Raw genomic sequence first — 20,008 nt, forward strand, 5'->3', positions numbered from 1 at the left:
AATGGATGACAGAATGAACAAGCAGTGTAGAGTTGAAAAGAGAAGTAACTAATTTGTGTTAGCGAATGCCCTCTGTTATAGATTTCTGAGAGGCAATGGGGGTATGTAAGGCTCTGTTATATCCTATTTGTATATGGAGTCTTTACTGCGTTATACTATATTAGATAATTTGCTTCTATTTACTAATTGCTATCCTCTATTGGCTCTAACTTTCTCGTGACTTGCGAGAAGAATTCAGACATTCTCTAGGAAAATTTTCCTTTTGGATTAATCGGATGGTCATGGTCGAATCCAGCAATGGGCAGATTTTTTGGAAAAACTTATCTCGTGCATGTTAAGGATTGTGAGTGCCTTGCGTCCGTAGATCATATATCATATGAGTTATGACCGCCTTTTTGGGCCTTAGAAGTCTGTATGACTTTCAAGTATACGACTCTTTTTGGCAAGACACGTGTCTTCAATAGACAGACACTTGCAATCTCTTTCCCATTTCCATTTTTTTATATGAGCGTGCTGACACATGGCGGCTTTTCATTCGCTGATCTGGACTGCGTTACGCCAGGCCAGGTGTAAACAACTATAAGGAAGGGCGAGGACCTGCAAAGATCACATCTTGAAGCCCATGAGTCGCATGATACCGATATGGAATACATTGAAGAAAGAAAGTTACCTGTCGCAGATGATCCTGACCCTCCACTTGCTGGCCATTCAACGGAACGGACAGTTTAGTAAAAATAATAAGCGGTCCCAATCCAATCGGACGGTTAAGAGAATCCAATCAGCACAATCTTCCGAATATGCTGTGGACGCGGATGGTCCGGATTAGACGTAAATGAATGCCAAGTGTCCGTTGGGTGATGAGTTGAGACCATTTAAGAAATGGTGATGTGAGGCCGGATCGATCCTCTATAACATTTGTAGGAAGGGGGGAAAACACTTACCTACTACATCTCGTGTGTGGCCCATGTGGTTTGTGTAGGGATCCATCCCATCGAGAAGCGTGGCCGGCCCCATCAAAGAAATAAAAGTCAATCCAATCATCACATGGGCCAGCGCATGTTCTTGGCTCGTCCGCCATTTTTTTCAACTGTGGCCCACCTAATGATTGAACAGACCTGATTTTTTTTAGGCATCCCATCATATATCATGGCAGTAGTTGGGTTGGATAGCATACACAACAAGGTGGATCCCCCCACAGAGTTGAATAACGCTTACAGGCAGGTGAATAAGAGTGTTATGTTGTCTACAGCATTCGTACAAAATAATAACTAACTCATGTTGAGCCAACCTCGCCCACACGCAAGCACGTGCCAAATGGCTGGCACATGTGTGTGACCATAGCTTTCCGTCATGTAGGATCTCTAAAGTAACTTGTAAAAAACCAATCCAAAAGGCCCACCCAATATGAACCGTATACATCAGTTATCAGTGAGTGCCCAAGACAGTACACCCAAAAAAACCATTTTTAATCCTTTTTATTTATTTATTTATTTATTATTATTATTATTAACTTAATAACTAGACTTCCACTCCAGGTGGGCCATAATGTGAAAAAAGGCAAACACAGATTTCTAGCAATCAATTTGTTTTAAACAAAGGAGGGGCCCCATCTTCGGACCAGAAGATCTAATGGTTCTCTCCCACCTGATGTTACATGGGCCACGTGTGGATAGAGATGGTCAGGGGCTCTAAACACATGCATTACTAGATACATGCTTACCACTGGAATCCAATTTCTTTTATTCAAATCAGCTGAAACTAACAGAGCCTGCAAAATAGAAAACAGAAGAAGAAGAGAGTAAGGCAGTTTGCCGTTGTGTTCTTTCAAACATGTACTGTTATTTCGCAGTATACAATCAAATCAGTCCCCACAGGTGGTTTCCAAATAAAACATTGGATGCTCTAAATCCCTGCTTTCCTGTTCAAAAAAATCCATCACTGCACATTAGATATGAGTAGACAGTACTTGAAAAAAAAAAAAAGAAGCACCCTCTGTGATCATCCAAGACATGTATATTAATCCAGGACATCCACGTAGTGTGGCTGTGGCCCGGCATAGTCTATAATCACACTAAACAGGAAAGATCGGATGGTTAAGATTGTCCAATCAATGTGATCTTTGGGTCACGTTCCATCCAGTACAGTGGAGCCCACAATTTGATTATATGGATCAGTACACGTGTATGCCATGAATGCAGTGCATGACCCATCATTGAGAGAGAGAGAGAGAGAGAGAGAGAGAGAGAGATTGATTTTGACAAACCAGCAATGAGAGGAATCACAAGTATGAAAAACTAACTTTGAATGTATGTTTTTTCCACTCTTCATGAGAAAATAATATGCCAATGATTAATGAGAGCCAAACAAGTCAAGTAGTAGCACTCAAAAAGTCAATTCTAGCAGTGAACCACACAAAATATTAGGTAGCAATTCCAGCTGCTATCCACATTCCCAGTGGGAGAGTTTTCTTATCCATCAGCTGCTTGGATAATATCTTTGGAGCCCCTCCGATATCATGGTTGACAAGAAAACCAATGCAGCCCTATGAGTCAGTGACTCAGACCAACTCATTCTGTCTCAAGTCAAGTCAGGACTCACCCAAGTCAGGGTCATTGGCCCAACTCATTCAAGTAAGGGTGAATCATCTAGATGACTCGTGGTGCCAATCCAATTGGATCCTACTGAGTCTGAGTCGACACAGACAAGTCACATGGGACAGGTCTGAGTCTTAAAACCATGGGCTACACAGACGCCTGTAAATCCAAACCAAACAAATATATTCTTTTAGTATTTATGTATATTACAGATTTTTCTTTCCTTTTCTTTTGAAGGGTGTAAAGAATTATTTTTTTCTGTATATCAAAATCCTAAAGGGTCTGTCTTCAGTGTACTCAGGATATATAGAGGCAAGTGGATCTAGTATGATCTCTTACCATCCATGGATAGCAAGGATGGACGAATGAGCTGTTTCAGAGTACCATTGAGAATAAAACTTTTGTCCAATTTGCTCCGCTTCAAATTTCAAACTCTTAGGGCCTGTTTGGATGGGGAACATTAGCCTGATTTTTCTGGATGGGTAAGATTTATATACTCATCCAGACCCTAAGCCTCAACTCACCTCGAACCGATATTTAATTATCAAATTAATAAGAACATTCAAGTAATAACAGCTACAATCAATTATGAATATCAAATATGGCATACATCTTCATAGATAGTGTTTGGCTTGTTGCCAGAGTCAACTCGACTTTCTATGAGAGATTTTGGGTTCACTCTTCCGCTCTATAGCTTTTTCTTTTTTTCTTAAAACCAGTCACCCAGACTGCACAACTCGTTTCGAGTCATGCCGAGTCCTGACAAGTCAATTGAGTCAGTGAGCCAGTTTGACAAGTCCGCTTAATCTCAAATGAGTCAAGGTCACCAGCAAGTTTCCTGGTGATTCATCTCAAAATCTCACCAAGTTGAGTTGACTCGGGCAAGTTTTGAGTCGAGTCACCGAGTTTTAGAACTATGGTTAAATGAGCGGTTTATAAATTCCAGTGCATTCCGTCTCATGCGTGAAATGATTTGGACAGGGCTCTATCCTATACCATTTACTCACATTCACCCCTCATCCAAACATGCCCCTAGTATATGTGCAATGATTTGGACAGGGCTCTATCCTATACCATTTACTCAGATTCACCCCTCATCCAAACATGCCCCTAGCATATGTGCTAACTATAGATTAGTGCAGGGTGTATGTAATTGTCAGAAAACAAACAATCATTAGCAGGTGGTATTGTCACAATGACATGAAAAGGTAATGCATCCATAATGAAATAGAACTGGCACAATTATGAGTTACTTGAAGCAACATCACAGGTATAGTGAAATGTGGTAGATAGAATTTGTTAAAAAATTGCAAAGATGGAAATATACATGAACCAGTATTTTCATATAGGGAGAAAAGGTTTTTGCGAGTGTTTTTCTAAGTTCATAGCAGTTGATAAACCCCCATCCAGTCATGATTTTGTTGGTGATGGAAAATTATCGTTTCCCCCCCTACCACTCTTAGTAGCAGCATCCACCTTGGCCTAGGCTGCCATGAAATTCTCAAGAGAGCTATAAGAAGGTGACTTCAAATGTCAAACCGCTTGCGTGTGCAAACAACAAAAGCACTATCATTTGTGGATTCAACTGACCTGATCTAGTGGAGCTCCGATTCTTCCGGAGCAAATTCCGGGGAGGTGATTGTTAACCCAATAAGGATTGATCCACACCCAACCACCAAAACACTCGCTGTCATATCTAACAGATGACTATCTCAAGTTGCGTGTGCTTGCTGAAACTTGTTGCCTCAGATTCAGACCCATTATTTTCCAAATCCATTTAGGCAGCAAGCAAATACATCATCAAGAGAGGTCATCGAAATTAACTGGCTTCATGGTGAATCAGGCCTCTAAATTGGGGGAAAAAAACACATGCAGAATTGCAAGTGAACAGAGGAAAATTGAATAGAGAAATAAATCAAACTAAACAAGAGGTAATTACCACAAGATCTTGAAGACTTCAAGAAAAGCAAAGACAATAACCCACCTAATTTCTAGCAAAAACTAATACACAGCACATGCACGTGCACACTGTCCAGGTTTTAAATATCGGTATCGGGGGCAGCCCCAAAAAAAATCTGATACAATAAAGCTCCATAATGACCCATATCAAGCGATATGAGCCTTGTATCAACCCCCCATATCATATACCAGTACGGCCGCATCAAATCAGATATTTAAAACCATTGCACACATACATATACCCAAAATGATAGAGAACCTATACTTGCCTAGGCCCTCAATCTTAAACCAATTCTACCCCATCCCAAAATAATAGAAAGCCTTTGCTTAATCTAAGCCCTCAATCTAATCTGATTCTGGCCTTTAAAGCTACCAAAAACAGTCACAGGAAAAACACCTACTTGCTTAATTGAAATATAGAATGTTCCTGTAACAGTAATAAACAGTAACTAATACAGCACTAAATTATCCCACATTTTCAAATAAAGTGGGTTTTAGTCAAGGCTTGAAAACCAGAAATACTCGACCCGGCCGAGTGAACTTGACCTGATCGGATATCATCAAGACTCCAGTAGAGTCGACTTGACAAAACTCAACTCTACTCAAACAAGACTAGAATATTTTTAAATTTTCAAGTATTACTGAGTCTTGGTGTTCAAGACGAAAAAACTTGACTGAGTTACTTGACTTGACAGAACATTCCAAGTTTGACAACTATGATTCAGTAAACAACTCAAGCACTATGCAAGAACGATCAATTAATAAATACTCCAAAGCGCATATTAGCAATAGCCAATAATCCTGTTCGTGCTTATCACGCAAATCTAAAATTCAACAATCCATGTATGACATCAGCATGACAGCATGATGACATCACCAGTAAACCCAAAAAGTCCTGCAATCTCTACCCCTTGAAAATTCTATAGCTTCCTTTTCTGGATTTTTGGACTTTTCAAGTCCACGTTCCAGCCCTAGCACCTCATCATTTCAGCTAAGTTTGCAAGATTTCAGCTTCCTAGATAACCTTCAAAATGGATAAAGACTCTTTCCCATGAAAGCAGTGCTTCACCTATGTAAGCTTTAAACGTTAATCAGCTTTTTAACACTACACTTCCCATTTTACCACTGTCACCCAAAACCACCCTGGTTGAGACTAATTTTCCAGATGAATATATTGGCAGCCATGTTTTGTGCAACCAGATGGCTACATGTGCTGTTAGATGAGAGATTGGGCCCCAAATGATTATACGTATGGGACCCACATAGCCACGTGCATGTTTAGTTGATGAATAAATAAGTGTACTTACATCTTTTAAATAAAGGAAATTGACTAGACTGGCCGTCAGGCTGCTTGAGAATAATTCTTTAGGTTAGGGCATTCTAGACTTCTCCCTAGGGCTGTACATCAAGCCGAGTCGAGTCGAGGTGGGCCAAGCTTGGCTTGACTTGTCCGTGCTCTCCTCGAGTTCGAGTTCGAGCTCGGCTTCGAGCTTACCATTGGAGCTTGGCTTGTTTTCCAAAAATTTCGAGTCGAGCTAGTGGATCAAGTCGAGGCGAGCTTACCTCGAGTCGAGTCGAGCCTGCTCCCAACCCAACCCAACTTGCGCCCAACTCAACCTAGCCACCCAACCCAACTGACCCAACCGACACCGACCCAACTCCCAAATCAAATATTCAATTACTAAAATACATATAATATTTAATTTTTTATTTTTAAATATAATATATTATATATAATATAATATATATTTGAGTTGAGCCAAGCTCGAGCCCGAGCTCAAGTCGAGTCAAGATCCACTATGATCGAACTCGGCTTGTTTTCAGAATGAGCTGGGTCATTTGAAGCTTGGCTCGCCTCGAGTTGTCATTCAAGCCGAGTCAAGTCGAGCTAGATCGAGCTGAGCGAGCTTTTCGAGCTAGCTTGGCTCGCGTATAGCCTTACTTATCCCATCGCATTTAGGCTTTCATTATGTTTGTTCTGGAGTAAGATGGGGGTGAATAGCCTCTCCATTTTATTATTAGGGCTTTCATAATAAAAGCAAAAATACCCCATCATACTTAAGTTATTACATAAGCAACACCCATAGGCCTCAACTCTATTTTAACACATCTCCGCCTAATGATGATGAGAGACCACATGTAATCATCACAGTGTCCACCCACAAGATCATTGCGATCCATCAACACTCCCGCTCAAGCTGGAGGATATATATCACCAATGCTCAGTTTGACAAAGAGAAGATCGAAATGAGTGCGACCAAGAGCCTTAGTGAGCATATACTTACTAGTTGATCTTAAGACTTGACAAATGGCATGCATATTTCCTTACTTGCAACTTTCTCTCTAATAAAGTGACAATCAACTCCAATGTGCTTGGTTTTCTCGTGATAAAAGGGATTGTTAGCAATATATGAGGCAGTTTGATTATCACAATATAACCTCATAAGAATATCAATCATAAACCCTAGCTCATACATTAACGTCTCTAACCAAACAATTTCACATGTAGCATAAGCCACTGCCCTCTATTATGCCTCAACGCTTGAATGGGCCACTTTACTTCTTACTTCTCCATGTAATGAGGTTACCTCGTACAAAGGTACAATAGCTTGTACTAGATCACCTGACAAATGGAGAACCAACCCAGCCTGCATCTAAATACCCTTTTACTTGAAGATGACCATTTTGCTTACGGAGAATAACACGGCTAGGAGCTCTCTTTAAGTACCTGAGTATACAAAACACGGCTTCAATATGAGGAACCTACATAAACTAACCATACTTAATAGGTAAAGTTATATCAGGTCGAGTGATTGTTAAGTAGACTAGCTTTCCAACAAGACGACGATATCTTCCCTAATGATCAATCAATTCCCCCTTTATCCACGCCAAACTTATAATTTGGATTCATAAGAATTTCAATTGGCTTGGTTTCCAAAAGACCTATCTAGGCCAATCAATCATTGCATATTTCCGTGGCAACAAATCAATGTCCACCTTAGATCTTGCTACCTCAATACCCAAGAAGTATCAAAGCCAACCCAAGTCCCTTATATTGAAGTATTGTTATAAAAATCTCATCAACTTGTCAATACATGTAGCATCACTGTAGTGACAATGATATCATCCACATGCATGACCATCACAATGACACCTGCCTCACTTCGTCGTACAAGGATAGAGTAATCAGCCTAACTGCATTTCATTCCATATTCAAAAACTACTTTACTAAATTTGTTGAACCAAGCTCTTAGAGATTGTTTTGGGCCATGAATTGACTTCTTAAGATGACACACTTTGCCTGACTCCCCCTGAGCAACAAAGTCGGGTAGTTGCTCCATATTATGGATATGAATATTGGTATCATATCAGCCGATACGGCCATATCATATCCGTACCAGCACGAGATGATACGTGATCGGGGATTGTATCGGCCTAATACGAAAAAAAAATTGACTTGTATCAGTCTGTTTCGACCCGTATCGGTTGATACGGGGTGTATCAGCAACAATATGGGCCGATACATGCCAATACAGCCATAAAAGTCTAATTTTGAATTATTATTATTTTTTTTTAAAGATCACTCATCTCTTCTTTTTTTCATTTAAACCATGAAAGAAGCTTAAAAACTCATTTTAGGCTAGATCTAGACCTATTTTGGGATCAAAACAAATGACTTGAATGGGATTCGACAAAACGAAGTGAAGTGGACAAATATGGGAAATTTTGAAAAGAAGAATAAACCTTCACTTTCTTTATTATATTTTCATCTTCTTTTTGTTGTATTTCAATGTAATGGACTTTAGTTCACCAAATCATTCTTGATTTGTGTTCATCAGTGAAGGCCCATTTAGTTGACCTTCAACAAGTCAAATTGATAGACAACATTCTCATCAAAGAATGGTCCAATACACTGTCCAATACATCATTGAATGCATGGTGATGTACAGCGCTGCCCTATTATACACACCCAATCTAAGAACCCACAAGGTTATGGAAATAGGTGATTATTCCTCTCGAGCCATATATGCCAAAAAAAAATCCATGGATGACATCAGCATGACAGCATGATGATATCACCAGTAAACCCGAAATGTCTTGTAATCTCTACCCCTCGAAAATTCTATAGGGTCCTTTTCTGGATTTTTGGATTTTTGGAGTCCGTGTTCCAGCCCTATCACTGCATCACTTCAGCTAAGTTTATAAGATTTCAGCTTCCTAGATAAGCTCCAAAATGGATAGACTCTTTCCCACTGAAAACAATGCTTCACCTGTGTAGTCTTTAAACGTTAATCAGCTTTTTAACACTACACTTTCCATTTTACTAAACTATGTCACCCAAAACCACCCCTGATACTTGCTTCAAGTAAGGGGGTTGAGACTAATTTTCCAAATGATTATATTGGCAGCCATGTTTTATGCAACCAAATGGCTACATTAGATGAGAGATCAGGCCCGAAATGATCACACCTATGGGACCCACATGGCCACACATATGGAGGGTGCATGTTTAGTTGATGAATAAATAAGTGTACTTGTGTCATTTAAATAAAGAAAATTGACTACAGTGCCCCCCACTTATGGGCTGCTAGAGAATAATTCCTTAGGTGATGGCATTTTAGACTTCTCCCATCACATTTAGGCTTTCTTTATGTTTGTTCTGGAGTAAGATTGAGAGAGATTGAGAGAGATAAGGGTGAAATAGCCTCTCACGACCCTAGCCTCTCTATTTTATTATTAGGGGTTTCGTAATAAAAGCAAAAGTTAAAAATTTTTAAAAAAAAAAAAAAAAAAACCCTCCATACTTGAGCTAATACATAACCAAAGCCTATGGGCCTAAACTCTATTCTAACACATTTCTCTACCTAATGATAATGAGAGACCACACATAACCATCACGGTCCACCATTATATCATCACGATCCATCAACACTCTCCCTCAAACCCGAGCATATATATATCACCAATGCTCAGTTTGACAAAGAGAAGATCGAAATGAGTGCGATCAAGAGCCTTAGTGAACATATCTACCAATTGATCTTAAGACTTGACAAACGGCATGCAAATTTTGTTACTTGCAACTTTCTCTCTAATAAAGTGACAATCAACTCTAATGTGCTTGGTTCTCTCGTGATAAACTGTATTATTAGTAATATAAGAGGCAGCTTGATTATCACAATATAACCTCATAGGAATATCAATCATAAACACCAGCTCGCACGTTAACGTCTTCGACTAAACAAGTTCACATGTAGCTTAAGACATTGCCCTCTATTATGCCTCAACGCTTGAACGGGCCACTTTACTTCTTACTTCTCCATGTAATTAGATTACCTCATACAAAGGTACAATAGCTTGTACTAGATCACCTGTCAAATGGAGAACCAACCCAGTCTGCATCTAAATACCCTTTTACTTGAAGATGACCATTTTGCTTACGGAGAATAAGAATACCACGGCTAGGAGCTCTCTTAAGTACCTGAGTATACAAAACACAACTTCAATATGAGGAACCTACATAAACTAATCATACTTATAGGAAAAGTTATATCAGATAGAGTGATTGTTAAGTAGATTAGCTTTCCAACAAGACGAAAATATCTTCCTGAATCATCAATCAGTTCCCCCTTATACACACCAAACTTCTAATTTAGCTCCCAGAAGACCGATCTAGGCCAATCAATCCATCACATATTTTCATGATAACAAATTAATGTCCACCTTAGATCTTGCTACCTTAATACCCAAGAAGTATCAAAGCCAACCCAAGTCCTTTGTATGGAAATATTGTTGTAAAAATCTCTTTGACTTGTCAATACATGTACCGTCACTGTCAGTGATAATAATATCATCCACATAAACAACCAACATAATGACACAAACCTTACTTCGTCTTACAAAGACAGAGTAGTCAGCCTAACTATGTTTCATTCCATATTCAAACACCACTTACTAAATTTGTTGAACCAAGCTCATGGAAATTGTTTTGAGCCATAAATTGACTTCTTAAGACGGCGCACTTTGTCCGACTCCCCATAGCTTATTAACTTAAACTTACTTATAGCCCTAAGTAAAAAAAAAATAAAAAATAAAAAATTCTTGCTTTTTAACTATTTACTCTCTCTCTCTCTCTCTCTCTCTCTCTCTCTCTCTCTCTCTCTCTCTCTCTCTCTACACGTGGTGGACAGTGCATATCAAAGGTAGCCCCGCATGATGGATAGTCCACATTGAAGGTGGGGCCCACACAATGGATGGTCCACATCAAAGATGGGCCCCACATGATATATGACCCACATCAAGGTGGGCCCACAAAATGGATGGTCCACATCAAAGGTCGACCCCTAATGATGAATGGCCCACATCCCAAGTGAGCCTCATATGATGGACGGGCCACTTCGAAGGTGGGACCATAGGATGGGGAGTCCACATCAAAGGTGGGCTCCACATGATGGGCAATGGACATTGACGGAGTGGATGGAAGATATAGGAAGGGTAGTTCAAGAAAGCATGGACTAATGAAACTTAGTTCATAAGAGAACCATTGACGGGAAGGATTTACTTCCTCTAAGCAAGCCACGGGAGCAAGTGGGAATCAATGGGAGATCATAAATGTTTTTAGATGAGGATTTTTTCTAGGAACCAGAGGGGCAAGGTTTAGAATCAGTACTGGAGTATGTCAGGTAGAGAGCATATCCACTGTACCAAGCTCAGATAGTTGTTACATCATGATCTTTTACCCAATATATATATATATATATATATATATATATATATATATATATAGAGAGAGAGAGAGAGAGAGAGAGAGAGAGAGAAGGCGAAAAAAAAAAAAACCAAGCTCAGATAGTTGTTACATCACGATCTTTTACCCAAAATATATATAATTAAAAAAGGCAAAAAAAAAAATATTGAAAGAAATAGCAGCCACAAGAACCTATCATTTATTTGCATTTTTAAAATGTATTCAATGGTGTAACAGCCCTCTAAACAGCAAAAATAATTTTTTAAAACAGCAAAAAGATTTTTTTAAAAAAAAAAAAATTTGAACAAACATGCTTTAATACGTAAAAAAGATTATATGCATGTTTTGTCTCTCGGCCAATCTTGAATCAAGGAGGACAGCTCTTTCTATTTGAAGCCATGTGGATCAAGTGCCCAGAGTTCCTCAGATCAGTTAAAGCAGGTGGAATTAATTTGGCGTTAGCCATGGACCATGCACAATATTTAGTGTGAAACTCAGGTTACTCAAGGAGAAGTTAAAATTCTGGAATAAGTACTTGGGTTCCTTCAAAATTCAAAATCAGAAATGCAGCAGGACATGAGGCGCTGATAAAGTCAGACAGAGCAGGGGGTTCTATCTGCTCTTGATGCTGCAAATAAAGATGGTGACTGAGGAGCTCCTTGATAAAGCCCGCAAAGAGGAAATTTTTTGGTATCAAAGATTGAGAGAGAAATGGATAAAGGAAGGGGGCAGCAATTCTGCATTTTTCCATAAGATGGCTCACTCTAGAAGGAGAGCAAACAGAATCGCAGCAGTGAACAATGGTTCTCGGATGCTTATCCAGAGAGATGAAACTTGTGAATGGTTCATCTCGTCTTTCAAAATCAGAGCCTATTTGAACAGGGTGGTCCTTTCGTTTCTATCCGAGCAGCAGGCGAAGAATTCGGAGCGGGAATTCCCAGAAGAAGAAATTTACACAGCTCTTTGATGCTGATAATGGCAGTGCCCGGGTCCAGATGGTTTCCCGATTCTGTTCTACCAGAAGTGCTAGGAAGTGGTGAAATCTGAGCTGATCAAAGTGTTTACAGAACTATTTCATTGAGCCTGCATCCCTAGAGAGTTTGGATCCATGTTCATCAATCTCATCCTGAATATAGCCTACAGAATTTGTTTCAAATATCAGCCTATTAATCTCATTGGTAGTGTCTACAAGATAACTGTTAAGAGTGTTGGCTGCAAGACTTAGGTGGTTGCCAATACACTAGTAGACAACTATTTGTAGAGGGGAAGCAAAGGTTTTCTTTTGAAAGAGGATATGTTCAAAGCTATGTGACTATGTCAATTAGAGATTCTTGTCATGCAAGATGCAACAGATGGGCTACAGGCAAGATAGAAAAGCTGAATTAATGGTTGCATTAGATCTCCTTGATTTCTATTCTTCTCAATGGCTCCCCCAAAGTGTTCTACTGAAGTAAGAGGATTTTCGTCATGGTTACCCCCCTATCTCCACTTCTTTTTTCAGTTTCGGGGATTATCGGGGCTTCTAAGAAAGTGATTCCAATTGGGTTTTATTGCTGGTATGACTGCGGGAAGTTCTAGTGTTTGAATTACTTGCTTAATATGACGATGATACACTCCTTTTTGGAAATGGATCGTTACAAGAAGCATGCAACTTCCGAGACATTCTAACAATTTTTTAAATTCTCTGAAAGCAGGATTGAAGATTAACTTGTCTAAAAGCAGCATATCTGGTACAACTTAGACAAGGAGGAATAATGCAACTAGATTAAGGAAGAAACTAATTGCAATAAGATTCAAAGTACTGGATTGAAGTTCAAAGTACCAATGAGACGAGAATGCAATGATTGTAAGCAATGTCATCAGTCCCCCCACCAACAAGACTACCTTAGAGAAACAAGAGAATTTGTTCAAAGAGAATACCATTCAATATTTATAACAAGTGCTTACAATCTTCAACATAATCTATGGAATCTAAAAATAGGATTCCTAGCTAGCCAAGATCTCTAAAATAGGGAAAATAATGCTTATTTCCCAACATAGAATCTCTAAAATAAGAAAGCACTTAAGTAAGAAAAATATAAGATTACTTATTTCTGAACATAGTAAATATGAAAAGAAAGGAAATTAAAGGTAGGCTTAAAAAGGAAAGTGGGCCTTTTTTTGTGTGCACATGTGGAGTGTGAACATGTGGGACATGGGACAATAAACTTCTAATATCCTCATAGAGCTCCGGTTTGATGCACTTGAAATCATCTGTTGAGATCCACATGTTGTTGGATCTCGGTCAGCCCTTCCACTTGATGAGAAACTTCTAATATCCTCTTTAGCGTATGGAAACTATTTGATCATCCAACACATCTTCAATGATTTCTTCAAGCTAGCATAGCACCTTAGTAATCTGGAAAGCCTATTCTTCCATGCTCTCGTCTTCATGATGTCCAAAATAAATTGTAAGGTCTTCCACATTACAAATGGGGCTGATCTTCGTTTTGAGTGGAAGCTCGATCAAATATGCATTACCACCTAGCTTCTTCAAAATACGATAAAGGTCTGCCTTCTTGGAGTGGAGCTTTGTAAAAAAAGCCTGTTGGAAACCTCTCAGGCTTGACCTGCACCATGACCTTATCTCCTTCTTGAAATTGTGCAAAACATCATCGAACATCTGCATGCCCCCTGTACTTTTCATTACTAAGGTGCTCTTTTTCTTGACTTCCTCATGTATCTAATATGTTGTGCAAATCGACGTCCTAGCTCGATTGAGTTGTAACAGGAAGTGGGACTAAATCAATAGTTTGTTGAGGTCGCATACCCATCGCAATTTTGAAAGGAGCAAGTCCCATAGTGCAGTTTGCAAAACTGTTATAAGCAAACTTAGATTGCAATAACACGATGTCCCATGAACGGATGTGATCACCAAACAGACATCAAAGAAGGTAGCATAGGGGTCAAAGACCTTAAGACCATGAATCAGGCCCTCCTGGGCAAGTGGATATGGAGGTTAGGTACTGAAGGAGGATCTCTTTGGAATACCATTATCAAAAGCAAGTACGGCTCATTTGAGGGTGGGTGGTGGACAAGAGATTCTTCCTACTATAGGGCATCTTATATTTGGAGGGGCATCCTTTGTATGAAAAAGACAGTTCTCAAAGGTATTGGTTACGAGTTAGGAAGGGGCGACGACATTCGGTTTTGGGAAGATCTATGGGTGGGTGACGAACCATTGAAAACTCGTTTTCCAAACATCTTCCTCCTTGCTCCTAACAAAGCAGTCTCCATCGCTAAATGTTACTCTGTTTCTGCTGGCAAGATTGAATGGAACGTAAAATGTAGAAGAAATCTCCAAGATTGGGAGATCAGCGAGTACGTAGACCTTATCCTTTGCATCTACAAAGCAATGCCTAACCAGCTAACCGCAGACAGTCTTATCTAGAGACTGGATAAGTCCATCGAACTATCAATTAAATCGCTCTACTCCCACCTCCATTCTAAAGTTGTTATGGATGGCATAGCCGCCTCTTACATTTGGAAATATTCAGCGGCTCCTAAAATTATATGCTTTGGCTGGTTGGTTGGCAAGAAGAAGATCCTTACGGTGGATAATCTGAGAAAAAAGGGGAATGCAGATAGTCAACATTTGCTTATGTTGCATGAAGGACGAAGAATCGGTCGACCACTTACTCATCCATTGTCCCTACATCGAGAAAATATGGTCTGATTTTTGCCAGCGTTTCAGAATCAGTTGGTGTATTGCTGGTTCGGTAGATAATCTTCTGTCAGCTTGGCATGGGGTCAGGGTAGGAAAGAAAAGAACGTGTTTATGGAGAATGGCTATCCTAGCAATCTGGTGGTCTGTTTAGGAAGAAAGAAACGGGAGATGCTTTAGGAACATTTCCAATTCGGTGGAGATAGTGTCCTCTAAGGCAAAGGGTCTACTTATTGAATGGGCTGTTAATGTAACATTTCTGAAGGACTTCGACCTTCTCTTTTTAGGAGTTTAGCAGAGTCTGGTCCCTCAGCAGACTCTCCTCCCTCTTCTGTATTTTTCCTTCCTTTTCCTTTAATACATCTATCGTTATCTTTCAAAAAAAAAAAAAAGACTACGATTGACAACTTCATTTTGCCCATCTATTTGCGGATGATAAGCACATGAGAACTTTAATTTAGTTTCCGTCTTAGACCACAAGGTGGGTCATAAGTAGCTCATAAACTTAACATCACAATCAGATATTGTTGTTTTGGGAACATCATGTAGAAAAACCACCTCTTTGAGGAAAACACAGGCAATTTGCACGGCAACTGATGTCTTCGTACAAGGAATGAAATGGGTCATTTTTGAAAAGCTGTCAACCACAACGTAAGTAGAGTCATAGCCACGTTGAGTCTAAAGCAATCCCAAGATGAAATCCATGTTGATGTCTTCACATGGAGCATTTGGAACAGGCGACGGAGTATAAACACCAATATTCCATTTGCTACCTTTGCCTAGTTGGCACACTTGACACTGAAGAACAAAAATTCCGACATCTTTCTTCAAACCTGGCCAATAGAAACAATCCTCAGCCAAGGTTGTTGCTTTTACGATACCAAAGTGACCACCAAAGCCACTTGAATGAAGCTCTCATATAATCAATGTTCGAATTATCTCTGATATTATCTTTATCTCCAGCTCAGCGATAACGATAACACTGGTAGCGATATCGATAACACTAGTAGTATCAGAAATTTCAGGTATTAGCAATATATCGCTAACGTATCAATATTGCTAATGTAATCGCCAATATTTTCAACGATGTAAATTCCAGGTATCCCTTGTACTACCACTGCATTAATATCACCAATGTATCACTAATATTTTCGACTATATAAATTCTAGGTAATGCTTGTATCATAAGTGTATCAACAATATTTCAATAATATCGCCAACGAATTGATATAATCAAAATTTTGTTTATTAGAAAATTTTTATTTCAATTTTTTTTTTATGGGCACATTTTTTATTTTTAGAAGCAACGGAATGGAATTTTTTTTATGGGCACATGGTTGTATGTAGTGTTCGATTTGTCATTGATAATATTGATAATATCTCAATATTATCGCTATCGCAACATGCACGATATTGAGACCACAATCTTCCGTTTCCTTTCCAATTGTTGATGATTTCTTGGTGAAATATCATGTGTTGTTGATATTTTGCAATACCGATGGATGTTTGGATGGAAGGTTGGATGGTTAAATAGGTTGGATGGGGTGGTTGGACTAATTTCTTACAACAAGACATGCTTTTAAGGCCCCATTAAATGGAAACTTGTTATGTATGCATTATTTTTGCAATTTTTTATTTCTAAATATGCAAATATGTGCATTTTAACGTCTCCTGAAGTTTCACTGAAAATTCCACCGTTTTGCCCATGTTTCCCCGCATTTCCGGTTATCAACGATATTATCAGCGATATCAACATTATTTCTGTATCCCTAGCTAGCGAAACTTGTAGCAATACCAATACTTCGGACACTACATATAATAAGCTCCCACAGGGAGCTTTTAGAAAAACACGGCCTCCTATCATAGAATAAGTACCAATCGTGCAGGATGTATCATGGGTACTCAATGCCTCAGCCAGCAGTGTGTTGAAAATACCTTCCTAAAATCATCATCTATTGCATAGCCTCTTTAAGTTCCTCAAACCCGACAACAAAGACTGATAAGGAAGATAATATATGTGATTTTCGGCTGAGGGCTTCTACTACCTTATTTTCGATGTCGGCCCGATGTTTTAGGTTGAATGTGAACTTCTAAATAAAAGCACTCCACTTAATGTGCCTTGCGCTCAACTTCTTTTGAAAATTCAAATAACACAATGCCTCATGTTAAGAACAGAGTACAAACTCCCAATGAATGAAGTAATGACGAAAATGTTTCAAAGCATGTATAATAATATAAAACTCCACATTGTATGTAGAATCCTTCTTCCATGCCTCATTGAGTTTTTCGCTAAAGGCCACTAGATGCCCTTCCTGGCTAAGGACACCTCCTATGCCTATGTGGGATGCATCACAAGCAACTTTGAACACCCTTTAAAATCAGGAAACCTAAGAACTAGAGCTTCCATCATTTTTCGCTCGATTTCTTGAAATGCCTTTGTTGCTACTTTGGTCCACTCAAATGAAATGGCCTTCATACATTCAATAATGGGCACCATGATGGAACTAAAGTTCTCAATAAACCTTCAATCAAACATCACTAGCCGGTGAAAACTACGAACCTCGTGAATATTCATGGGAGTAGGCTAGTCGACAATGGCCCTTATCTTTTCAGATACAGCCCCCATGCCTTCTACTGAAATGATGAACCCTAGAAAGACTACAACGGAACTCACGAAGGTACACTTCTTCAAATTGACGTCGAGTTTCTTGTGGCGTAACATTGTCATCACCTAGCAAAAATGTACTAAATGATATTCTTGTGAAAGACAATAGAAGAGGATGTCATCGAAGTACATGATAACAAACTTGCCAATGAATGGCTATAGAATTTGCACCATCACCCGCATGTGCATTTTTTAAAAGCCAAAATGCATAACTTGCAACTCATACAATCCATCTTTTACCTTAAAAGTGATTTTCCATTTATCTCCAGGATGAATTCTTATCTAGTGGTATCCGCTTCACAAATTGATCTTCAAAAAGATTATAGCATCCTCCATCGTGTCCAGCATGTCATCTTGCGTAGAGTGGAAAATGGTACTTTATTGATATCGTGTTGATAGCGCGACCGTCAACACACATTCACCAACTGCCATCATTCTTTGGTGTCAACAACACTAGCACATCACACCGGCTGAGGCTATTATGAATGAAAACCTTGGCTAGCAATTCCTCCACCTGTCCACAAAGCTCTGCATACTCTATTGCGTTTATTCGGTATGACGGAAGATTTGGTAATGGTGCTCCAAGTACCACATCAATCGCATATACTAATGTCACGCATGGGTGGAAGCTCACTCAATAGTTCATTTGGAAACAAATCATGAAAATGGGACAGAATGTCCCGAATATTATGGGGTTGGATAGGAAGATCACCAGTTGGATCATCTTACATCCTACCAGAGCATACATGATTCCCCGTTCCCAACTTTCCTCCACGAATCAGGTCACACTCAACACTATGGCAGCCAACTTTGCCTATTCAGGTTCATCATCCTCTATGTGGTTGAGATTAATGGGTTTTCCTTTGTACATAAAACTATACGTATTCTTGCAGCCCTTATGAGTAACATCTTGTCGTATATCTATGGGAGCCACTAATATGTGTGACCTTCATTGGAATGATGTCACACCAAGGTGATTCTTCATAATTGAAGGATAAGTTCACTAAGCAGTAAGCACTGCTTAGTCATGGGGATGAATATGTCATTTACCCATGCAATTTTGTTTGGCTTGGGAATTGGGATGTGTGTGAGGTTTTAGCTTCAACTTTTCCACCATGCTTTGCAACGTCATGTTCATACTGCTACCTCCGTCAATAATGACCTTAACAGACTTTCCACCACACGATACTTGAATATGGAATATATGGTTCTTAACTAGTTTTCTTGAACCTCCTCTTTTGGTGCCGTTAAAATCCTAATAACCACCAATGATAACTTATTTCGTTGAGGCCATCTAGGCCTTCCTCAGGTTCCTAATCATCATCTTCTTGATTGCTTTCATGTTCACCTCCCACTTGGTCTGCAATGAAGTTTTCTTTGTACCATTCACCCTCTTGTCCCTCGCAAAACAAGAGATTGCGAGAGGAACACTTTGTCACGTAATGTCCACAACCATCACACTTGAAGCAAGTGTTGGTCCACCTCCCTTGAGTTGCCACAACAGACTTTCCCTTTGTGTCACCGCTTTGAGAAAGGATTTTTAGAGGTAGAGTTCTAACCAATTTTGTAATCCCGAGGAAAGTTACTGTGAGACACGACTGGTTGTAAATGCACTATGGAGCCACTAACAATAGGACGGTAGATGCATGGCCCCAAACGTGAGGGCTACCGCGTCTTATCTACAACTTCTACTCCTGCACTTTTCAGGCCATCTAATACACTTTGTCTACACTATTAGCCAAACGTCACCAGTCTCTTTGAATATTGAACCATGGTCTACTGTAATAACACACCACTTGTTGCCTTCCAATCTCTGTTAGGCGGTAGCAAATGACTAAGTTATAATAATATTGTGCATACTCCTCCACAGTCAGATTATCCTGCCAAAGCGTGAGCTCTTGGAAAGAAGTCGTCTCATAATCCAACACCAAAAACCTCTGCTTCAATGTCACCTTCATTTCTTCCCAATTGCTTATGATTTCTATTGGGGGTAGAATTACACTTATCATAGGAATATCAGTCAGACACTGTTTTCCCACCTTCATTTCCTCCCAATCGCCTTCTATTCTCTAGCTTCTTCCAAAGGTGATTGGGAGGAAATGAAGGCAAGATTGTAGTATTCTATCAGTTAGACACTGTTTTCAAAGGCATGGTGCAAGTATACTCTTGTCCTAGAATTCTGCCGCAACCTCTGAAGAAGAAATTGAAGAGGTTACCAGATTATTTGGGGTCTACATTTGGTGTATCTCCCTCAGGCTGGCCTGGACAGAAGAGTTTGGAAGCTAGAACAAAGGGGCGTTTTCTCGACAAGATCTCTAGCAGGAGATCTCTAGGGTGGCCCATCC

The 20,008-nt window shown here is 39.5% G+C and overlaps 1 protein-coding gene across 1 annotated transcript in view; it reads right to left on the reverse strand.

The window, feature by feature from the left end:
• Positions 1 to 1,716: 1,716 nt before the first annotated feature.
• The window catches only part of LOC131243079 (NADH dehydrogenase [ubiquinone] 1 beta subcomplex subunit 7), a 30,712-nt gene continuing 12,420 nt past the window's right edge, over positions 1,717 to 20,008 (reverse strand). Inside the window, exon 2 of the mRNA XM_058242159.1 lies at positions 1,717 to 1,918. The gene's annotated coding sequence lies outside the window, so the exon portion shown is untranslated. The remainder of the gene's footprint in view (positions 1,919 to 20,008) is intronic.

Source organism: Magnolia sinica, chromosome 4, assembly GCF_029962835.1.
Source record: "Magnolia sinica isolate HGM2019 chromosome 4, MsV1, whole genome shotgun sequence".
In the NCBI taxonomy this organism is placed as follows: Eukaryota; Viridiplantae; Streptophyta; class Magnoliopsida; order Magnoliales; family Magnoliaceae; genus Magnolia; species Magnolia sinica.